This window comes from Schistocerca piceifrons, chromosome 5 (assembly GCF_021461385.2).
Source record: "Schistocerca piceifrons isolate TAMUIC-IGC-003096 chromosome 5, iqSchPice1.1, whole genome shotgun sequence".
NCBI classification, from domain to species: Eukaryota; Metazoa; Arthropoda; class Insecta; order Orthoptera; family Acrididae; genus Schistocerca; species Schistocerca piceifrons.
The window spans coordinates 682,276,136-682,286,502 of record NC_060142.1 but is presented as its reverse complement, the minus strand read 5'-3'; positions in this window follow the sequence as shown (position 1 = coordinate 682,286,502).

Sequence of the window (10,367 nt, the reverse complement as noted above, 5' to 3'; positions counted from 1 at the left end):
AACACAGCTAACTCTTTATTCCCATGAAGTAATGAGTGCTGTCGACAAGGGATCTCAGGTCGATTCCATATTCCTAGATTTCCAGAAGGTTTTTGATACCGTGTAACCTCCCCACAGAAAATTAAATAAATAAATGTGGAAATTGAGCCAGATGTAAACTCCCCACAAAATTTATAAATGATAATTGACCAAAAACCACACAACAATATTAATTAGATAATGAACCATGAACCGAATGTAACATCTCAACAGAAATAATTAAACCTGATAAATTTTATAAGGACAGCAACGCTGACCTTCGGCCCTGTATTCTGAATAACAAAAGCAAAATTCTTACCTCAATAAAAACTGCATCTATATCTGCTCTTATTTATCGACACAGCTTCGTGCAAAGCTGGCGTATATTTAATTTTGATTCTTGGAGGAAATGCATAGGAAATATTCTTTAAATTGAAATAAATGTTTTTCTTTAAAAGAGTTACTTTATAAAAATATTATTATTGGGGCATTTTTTGAACAAATTAATTACAATTAACATACATTACTAGATGTGCGCAATGCTGCTTTATTACCTTCTACAACCATACTCATCGTCCAGAATCGTGACCAGAGTCGCGGGCAGAACACGCCGTCGACGCATGCCGACGCCTACTACCGTATCCGACTGACTACAACTGCAGACAGAGTACAACTGAACTGTTCCTGCCGACTCGCTACACGCAACAACTGACGACTCGCGCGGTCAAGCGCAGACTAGCAACGATAAATAACTCTCTGGTCAGAGATTCTGTCATGCCTCGCCATCGCTGGTAATGAATACATACGTGTTTCGTTCATCACGGGCGCCTATTAAATTGCATGCATATGGAGTATCGTCTCAATTTTGTGACTGGATTCGTGATCACAGTTCGTAGTGATAGAAGGTAAATCTTCACGCAGAGCAGAAGTGATATCTGGCGTTCCGCAAGGTAGTGTCATAGGCCCTCTGCTGTTCCTGATTTATATAAATGATGTAGGTGATAATCTGAGCAGCCCCCTTAGATGACGCTGTAATTTAATGTATAGTAAAATCATCAGACTATCAATTCCAATTACAAAGTCATCTAGAGACTACTTCTGTATGGTGCGAAAAGTGGCAATTAACACTAAGCAGAGAAAATTGCGAGGTCATCCACATGGGTACTAAAAGAATTCTCATAAGTTTTGGGTATATGATAAATCACAAAAATCTAAGGGCTGTCAATGCGACTAAATAGCTAGGAATTACAATTACGAGCAACTTAAATTGGAAAGACCACATAGTTAATATTGTGGGGAAGGCGAGATCTATTTACAAAATTTCAATCACCAACTATCTCTTCCGAATTCGAAAATATTTTGTTTATACCCACCTACGTAAGGAGAAATGATCATCATTATAAAATAAGAGAAATCAGAGCTCGAACGAAAAGCTTTAGGTATTCCTTTTTCCCACGTGACATTCGAGAGTGGAATGGTAGAGAAGTAGTATGAAAATGGTTCGATTAACCCTCTGCCAGGCGCTTATGTGTGAATTGCAGAGTAACCATGTAGATATAGATGTAGAAGTAAGGAGTGCAGCAGTCAAGTGATTTACAAAAGTTAAGTATAACGCACACATATTAATTTGGCTGATTTTAAATGGGGCTGCAGTGTACATGTCAAGCAAGTGCCGAAATGGAGAGCAGTAATGCAGGGGAAATTTGTTTTGTAACAAGTGGGCTACCCTCACTGTGGATAGTTTTCATTCTGACACAAACACACACACACACACACACACACACACATGCACACATACACACACACACAGCAAACAAAGTTACATAACGCTCATCTTCCACCGCATAAACAATAAATGTGTTCCAATAAAAGTCTTCCGTTCTACGGGTTAGTAGGCAATAACGTACGGGGGTAGGGGCGCAACCTACGGTAGGGTGGGGGTGTAGGTAAGGCTGGGGTTCTAACTAATGTCTAAATACGCTCAGGATTAGCGGTCGAAGAAAGGATGGGAACGGCTGAGTAAGACGGAAGGGACAAAATACGCACTGAAGCGCAGATTGAGGTGCGTATAGCACGTGAGACATGGCACGAAACAACAGCAAGGCGGTCACGTTCTGTACGTGACGTGGTGGTTCAGCGCATATTGAGACACATGCACCTTTGCACGCGTCAGTTGGCAACATACTACGCTGATAGAATCGAAGCGCGCCCACCTTGTAATCTTTCTCAAACAATTTTCCGGGAAGTATTCAGTAAAAATATTTGATTTTAGCGTTACTGTAAGCGTTATATGTCAGCTTCGTGGCGAATTGGCCACAATCTAACTAACAGCCATACTTATTGCGATATATCTATTCAAATAATACACTGCACAAACTTCGAAAAATTTGCAACGAAAGATATGGGTCACTAAGATTTTGTGTTTGGAGCGTATTACACCATATGTTGCTGCGTATGAAATTCAGCTAACATACCGAATTTTTCTTCCGACTTTGAAGGAGATCTCTATCTGTCTCCGGTCTAAAGAAAATGGATCGTATGTGGCGTGCTCACCTCCGAACAGATGAGCGCGAGAAATTAATAATCATAACATCTCTAATACCTGCCGACCGGTGTGGCCGAGGGGTTCTAGGCGCTTCAGTCTGGAACCGCGCGACCGCTACTGTCGCAGGTTCGAATCCTGCCTCGGGCATGGATGTGTGTGTGATGTCCTTAGGTTACTTAGGTTTAAGTAGTTCTAAGTTCTAAAGGACTGATGACCTCAGCTATTAAGTCCCATAGTGCTCTGAGCCATTTGAACCCTAATATCTTTTAACCTTCATGCGCTCGCGCGGGCAGTCGGCCGACCGCCCGAGAGTCTCACACAATATTGCAAACACATTTTTAATCAAAATTATTTATTTAACAATAAATTATACAATGTAATACAAAAAGGAAGCCAAATGCCCAAATGAAATTTAAGAACATTATTTTTAATTGTAGTATTTTCGGACCATAGAATGTAATACTTAAGACTAGAATTATTCACTGTCTTAACTCGTCACAAGAAAAGCTAATTTTGCTTTCAAAAAAGAATTTTTGATTGAAAACGTCAGAAACATTTCTGCCTGATGAAAAATACTGATCAGTCTGTATCCGTTTCATTTTCGTTTTGAGGCTGACAACAATTATTGCACGTAACGGTCGTGGTTGAATGTCGTAGACAGACGTTTCTTCCACATTCACCGCATTCTCGATTTGTTTTTGTATTCTTTTTTGAGCCACACAGATAACATATTCCTTTCCTTGTAGGGGTTGATACAGCTGGATAAACTACGTCACTCTCTCTGTAATTTTCCAAAAATACTAACCAATCTTTTGGTAAATGCTTCAATTTAGCTCTTTCTTTCAGGTTTTCGCTCATCAGTTCCAAAGATAACGCATGTATGAATTGTTTTCTCGTTTTTTCTTTCATATTACCTGTGTTGAAAAATGCGTAACGAATTTATTCCTGCCAAGTCAAGTAAGCGGAAAAATATACATGCAGGTCACCTTTGTCTTCTTCTTGATGGTGAAATTCTGGAGCACATGCACATGTACTAGAGAATTGGAAGAGTCTATAAAATTGAGGAATTATAGGGGAATTACAAAAAGAAATACTTACATTCCCAAGTAGACGAGTAGAACAAAGTCTCGTAAGCTCTCGCAAGGCGGTAAACTGACCGCCGAACGTGTTCGGACCTATTTGAACTTGTCCTGAGAGACAGAGAGGTGCGACTTGGACGAACTTTGAGCAGCATCTGTCGGAAAAAAGTGCAACTAGAGAATACATGTCCCTCCCGCCGCCTCGTTACCTTTGTGGAGTAAGTACGGCGCGAAATTGCAAAAAGGCCGTCACTTCATCGCCCGCGCGAGCGCGTGAAGGTTAAACCGGACCAGATATCGAAACGAAATTTTGGCATATGATAGCGCCCAAGGAAGAGAGTATTTTATCAAATATTCGAATATTGACGATATATTAAGAGTTCGGCTATGGCAGAACCACCCTCCTCACCACGCGATCTCTCATTCTGTTCTAAGTTTCCCAGTTTGCGTTTCGGTTTTTATTGCTAGCAGAGGTTTCAACTTGACAGCCACAGACTACTGTTACGTTGCAGGCCTCCCAGTGGACTGTGAGATGGCTACCAAGGAAAGAACCCTTGACTGCCTTTCGATAGCCGTAGACGCTATCCAATAGATAACAAAAGAGACCTTATTAATACTTTCTTATCTACGGCGATATAGTTTTTTTTTAATTTTTTTCAGTCGAGTAACGTAATATCTTAAGAGTCATCGACAGCTAGTGAAAATAGAATTTCCCAGTATGAAAATAAACATCAAATTTAGTGTGTTACTGCAAACTGGCGCAATGAGATTTTTATAAGCTGTTGGCCTCTCTGGCCGTCTATTGCTTGTTTAATGAGACGCTCTGTTTCAGAACTCTGACGCAACAGCTGCTGCAAGGTGAATCTGTGCAAGTAAAAATCAGGTACTCTCAGGAAATTCCGCTATAAATCATATTAACGAATTTGAAGGAACTCTGCAGAAAGTGTGTGTGTGTGCATGCTTACGCGTGTGTGTCTGTGTGTTTACAAAAATCATTTGTGACAGTTTACTTTTGGACATTGTGAACTTCGGCAAAAAATACTCCAGCTTGCACTGTGAAAAATATTTACTGTCATCCACCAACTTTAGTATGATATTTTCCGTCAGCTGCCGTCTTTACTTTTTAAATTTCCGATCTTGATGACGTTATACATTCGAGCTCATTGACGTCTCATAACGTCACCAGATTCAGGGTCATTGATGACGGCAGAGTAGAGCATCTTTCGAACGCTAGTCGCTTGGGAAGTGTCCCAAACACTCACCATACCATTCCTACTAAGCACTGGCAAGAGAAGCACAGCTAAACCCGCCAAAAATAAAAATGTTGCAGTTACTCATAAATGGTGATGCTTCTTGGAATGAGAAGAGATTAACAGTTCACACAAAAATAAGTCGCCAGTCCTCTTCCAATTTTGTCGGAGTCCCCGTGACCCACCCCTCTGTTTAGTACTGGACGACTGGGATAGAGACATACCACAGGCTTCCCTTCCTGTTCTTCATCTGAGAAATATGAAAATAAAGACTAGTGTGCCCTTCAGGCGAGCGACGCTCACATGCCAGACTCTGTTTACTCAACTTCGGATTGCTAAACGGACAATTTGTAATTCCCAAATGAAATAATTAATATTGGACAAAGTAAACAACAGATCCAGCGCACAACACGATGGTCAGTATACTGTCAGCAGCTGGGAAAAATGCTCGCTACAGGTATGCGGAAGCTAGGCAGATGTGCCTCGTGATGGGAAGAGTTCACGTCGTTGGAAATAAAAATTGTCATGAATGTAGACCTGCCTTTGTCAGCAATGCATTTCCACTAATTAAATATGTCATATCAGCAGACGCTTTCGGGATAATATAGAACACATCCTTCATTTGTGTAGCCCGTTGTGTAATGAGTTTATCGATGCTGCGTATGCAACCACGGAAATGGTTTTTCACGTCACTATGCTCCAATTAAAACATTTTTATTCATGGGGTTGGTTCAAATGGCTCTGAGCACTATGGGACTTAACATCTGAGGTCATCAGTCCCCTACAACTTAGAACTACTTAAACCTAACTAACCTAGACATCACACACATCCATGCTCGAAGCAGGATTCGAACCTGCGACCGTAGCAGCCGCGCAGTATTCATGGGGGTTTCTCGACTATTTCTAGTTTTCAGTGAGAATGTGATGTCTGCGTGCATGTACTATAATGTCCCTCATTATATCCATATTCGAGAAATAACAATTATATACTTCAGATCCTGGACGCCACTAAGCACGAGCACAGAGGGGATACATCTACGGAAATGCCTACTTTTCAGATTTTTGTAACGCATCGTACATATACACGAGCATAACAGGCAGCACGTAGACAACAGTGTTTCACTGCTTAATGCTTAAAATCTCCTGCCTTGCATCTTGGTCATATAATGTTATTTACTTCATTATTTCCTGTTAGACTAGTCTCATGATGAATCGTATCTCCGTTCTCGTGATCTGAATACACTGTGAAGGCCAAAGATGTAATCTCAGTGGCTAAGCCGCGCGGGGTAGCCGCGTGGTCTAGGCGTCTTGTCACGGTTCGCGTGCCTCCCCACGTCGGAGGTTCGAGTTCTCCCTCGGACATGGTTGTTTGTGTTGTCCTTAGCTTAAGTCAGTTTAAGTTAGATTAAGTAGTTTGTAAGCTTAGGGGCCGATAAGACCTTACCCACAAGACCTTTCCAGTGGGTATTGCTCACCAGTCACTGAAGTCTCTATTACTCTTTCCGAAAGAAAAGCAGTAACGAAACGAAACACGAAAACTACATAGATATAAGTAACTGAAAATTATAGTGTGTTAATGGAAAAATATCGAATGTGGCGAAAAACGAAACACTATTCAGTAACGATAAAATTACTATACAATAAGGCTGTAATTTTCGGATGGCCAACACTACTACTAGCCATATGCGCGGTCCATATGCGGGAGCATATGAGAGGACTGCTTTCCCGATCCCCACCTCACCCCTGCTTTAGAGCTCGCGCGGTGAGAGAAACTGCCGCAACCACAACGCCGCGCCACCTGGCGCAGCAGCGTGTAGCGTCCCCATGGCGAAACGTCCCAATTTGCGCGGTCCCACTTGAACCTGTTAAGTTATAAAAACGCACATTGCACTGCGTCGCTATACGCGTCTTAATTTGCTCCTAGCGTTAAAGTGCAAGGCAAAGGAGCTGTCCATCATCAACACTCTGCAACCCTCCTTGACAGTGGCTACGACGCCGAAATTTCAATATCGTATCCTGAAGGAAATAAATACTTACTTGCGTATAGCTTCATTATTTAGACAATGTAAGATCACCGGAAAAAAAATTAGAAACTCAGTGTGCTCGAACAGATGAATCCTTATGGCTTTACAGATAGCGCAACGATCGACTCACAGGTTCGACGGCAATGTGTTGTAAACATGGATAGATGTTAAGGACATGACGAATAGACAAAAATGTTCAAGCGTTTTTGGTCGTGACAGTGGCCACACTGTGTGTGACTTTGCTGGATTGGATTGTGTTTTGCAGTGGACTGTTCATCATGTCTACAAATGCTGGTGGAACACACGTGGTCACGAAACACGACGTCATGAATGTGGTCGGAAAAAAAAGACACCGTGACTGAGAAGAACCGGAGAAGCATTTCATGGCCTGTGAATCAAAATCGCCTCCAAACTCGACAGAAATTACTGCAGGCAGTCAGTGAAGTTACATCCCAACCCGTTAGCGAGAGAATATTGCTATGTGAACAGCAAGCAATCAACATTTGGAATCAATCATCTCGCAAAATGCTCACACTGGCACATCAGTACGACAACAGCAATGTTCACCCGGCTGAAAAAGATGCGACTTGTTTTCTGAATACTCGCCCATTCCGTCAGATCTCGACTTGTCTGCAAAATCATCTGACTTGACCTTACTGGAAATCTGTGGGACAGGATGGAATACCGGGTAGAGCGCCGACATCAGCATCCCCGAAATTTGGTGGAATTGTAAGATCAAATATTCAGCTAGTGCCTTAACCTGGATGCGAAGTTACTGCAAAACCCTGTAGCCTCAATTTCTAACCGAATTCAGGCGGTTATCACATCCAGTGGCGGAATTACACGGCACTAAACGATGCTTGTAATGATTTCGCGAAGGGTCATTAATTTTTTGTCCGCTGGGCGTATTTAGAAGCGATATTTGAACATTGTTTGACAGTAGACTAGGGAATAAAGTCGAAGCATAAGAAAATGGTGTTTGAGAACCGCAGACAATAGGTTCTTCCTTGGCAAAGAGAACCATAAAAGATAGCGGAAATGGAGAAGACACGAAAGTGTCCAGGTCTCTTTACTTCTGTTATACTACTACAATGTACAAACGTATATTCACTCGAACCTGCTTACTGTAGTGAAGTCATTGTCTGCCCCGACAACTTTTCCACCCCACATTTTTCTACTTAACCACACTGACTATTCGTTGATGCCTCTGGACATACTCTATGTGATAAAAAGTATCCGGACACCTGGCTGAAAATGACAAGTTCGTGGCGCCCTCCATCGGTAATGCTGGAATTCAATACGGTGTTGACCAACACCGAGCCTTATTTACAGCTTCCACTCTTTTGGGCATACGATCAATCAGGTGCTACAAAAGTTTCTTCGGGAATGGCAACCCATTCATCACGGTGTGCTGCACTGAGGACAGGTATCGATGCGGGTCGGTGAGGCCTGGCACAATGTCGGCGTTCCAAAATATCCGAAACGTGTCCTATTGGATTCAGGTCAAGAATCTGTGCAGGCAAATCCATTACAGGGATGTTAGTCTCGTGTAACCACTCCATCACAGACCGTGCATTATGAACAGGTGTTCGATCGTGTTGAAAGATGCAATCGCCATCCCCGTATTGCTCTTCCACAGTCGGAAGCAAGAGGGTGCTTAAAATGCCAATGTAGGCCTGTGCTGTGATAGTGCCGCGCGAAAGAACAAGGGGTGCAAGCCCCCTCCATGAAAAACACGACCACACCATAACACCACCGCCTCCGAATTTTACTTTTGGCACTACACACTCTGGCAAACGATGTTCACCGGGCATTCGCCATATCCACACCCTGCCATCAGATCGCCACATTGTGTACCGTGATTCGTCACTAAAAAATGGTTCAAATGCCTCTGAGCACTATGGGACTTAACATCTGCGGTCATCAGTCCCCTAGAACTTAGAACTACTTCAACCTAACTAACCTAAGGACACCACACACATCCATGCCCGAGGCAGGATTCGAATCTGCGACCGTAGCGGTCACGCGGTTCCAGACTGAAGCGCCTAAAACCGCACGGCCACACCGGCCGGCGATTCTTCACTACACACAACGTTTTTCCACTGTTCAATCGCCCAATATTTACGTTCCTTACATCAAGCGAGGTGTCGTTTGGCATTTACCGTCATGATGTGTGGGTTATGAGCAGCTGTTCGACCATTAAATCCGAGCTTCCTCACCTCCCGCCTAACTGTCATAGTACTTGCAGTGGATCCCTGTGCAGTTTGGAATTCCTGTGTGATTGTCTGGATACATATCTGCGTATTACACATTACGATCCTCTTCAACGGTCAACGGTCTCTGTCACAGAACAGACGAGGTCGACCTGTATGCTTTTGTGCTGTACGTGTCCCTTCACGGTTCCACATCACTATCACATCGGAAACAGTTGACCTAGGGATGTTTAGGAGTGTGGATATCTCGCGTACAGACGTATGACACAAGTGACACCCAACCACCTGACCACGTTCGAAGTCCATGAGTTCCGCGGAGACCCCATTCTGATATGGAGTACCAGCCAGTAGATGGCAGCACAGTCCACCTAATTTGAAAAACGTATGTTTTGGGAGTGTCCGGATACTTTTGATCACATATTTTATGTTACTAACCTACCTCTTCTTACAGTCATATTGTGCCGTAACTATCTACTCTCCCTTACGATTCAATCGGCAAAATTCTAAACCATTTTACAATACAGCGTGAACATGAGCGTGTCCAGCGAAGTTGGAGCGAATAGGAAAGACCGATTAGTTGTCTAACAGCCGTGTTAGAACGTTGCTATGAAAACAATGAGAGCTTCATCGCAGACGGACAAGTATGGGAAATCAAAGCCTCTTCGATTAACAAAAACCTGTAGACAGAATGAACATAGGGAGAGAAAGCGAGAAGTGTTCAACGACTTATGCTATCGATTCACTAGAATTTCTAACAGCATTGCAGCTTACGTAACCACTAAACGGGTGTTATTACTGGGATCGAAACAGAGTACTAACACAGGACGGATATACTGAATTAATTGAATAATGAAACATATTTGCGAATTGTGACATATGCAGAGTATTTAAAAGAAGTGTCACTACGGGAGGTAGTATCGGTGAAAACTATAAGAAAAGTTTTACAGAGTAGTCAGAAACAGTCTGAAAAGCTTGTAAGGGCGATGAGGCTAGATTGTGCTGAGAAATAATTGAAAAAAATGCGATACGTTGCGCCACTCCCTATTTCATTAGCACTGAAGATTTAGTTAGCATTGACGTTAACCAATCACGTCAGTGCGCGCACAATAGCAGCCTCCCAGAGACAATGTTGCCAAACGTGTTATTAAATGTATCACTTCCAAAAAGGTACGTATAAAGGGGAATGAGCATCTGGACAAGTGGTAACTCACGGACCCAAAGATGTCTGTGTCTTACAG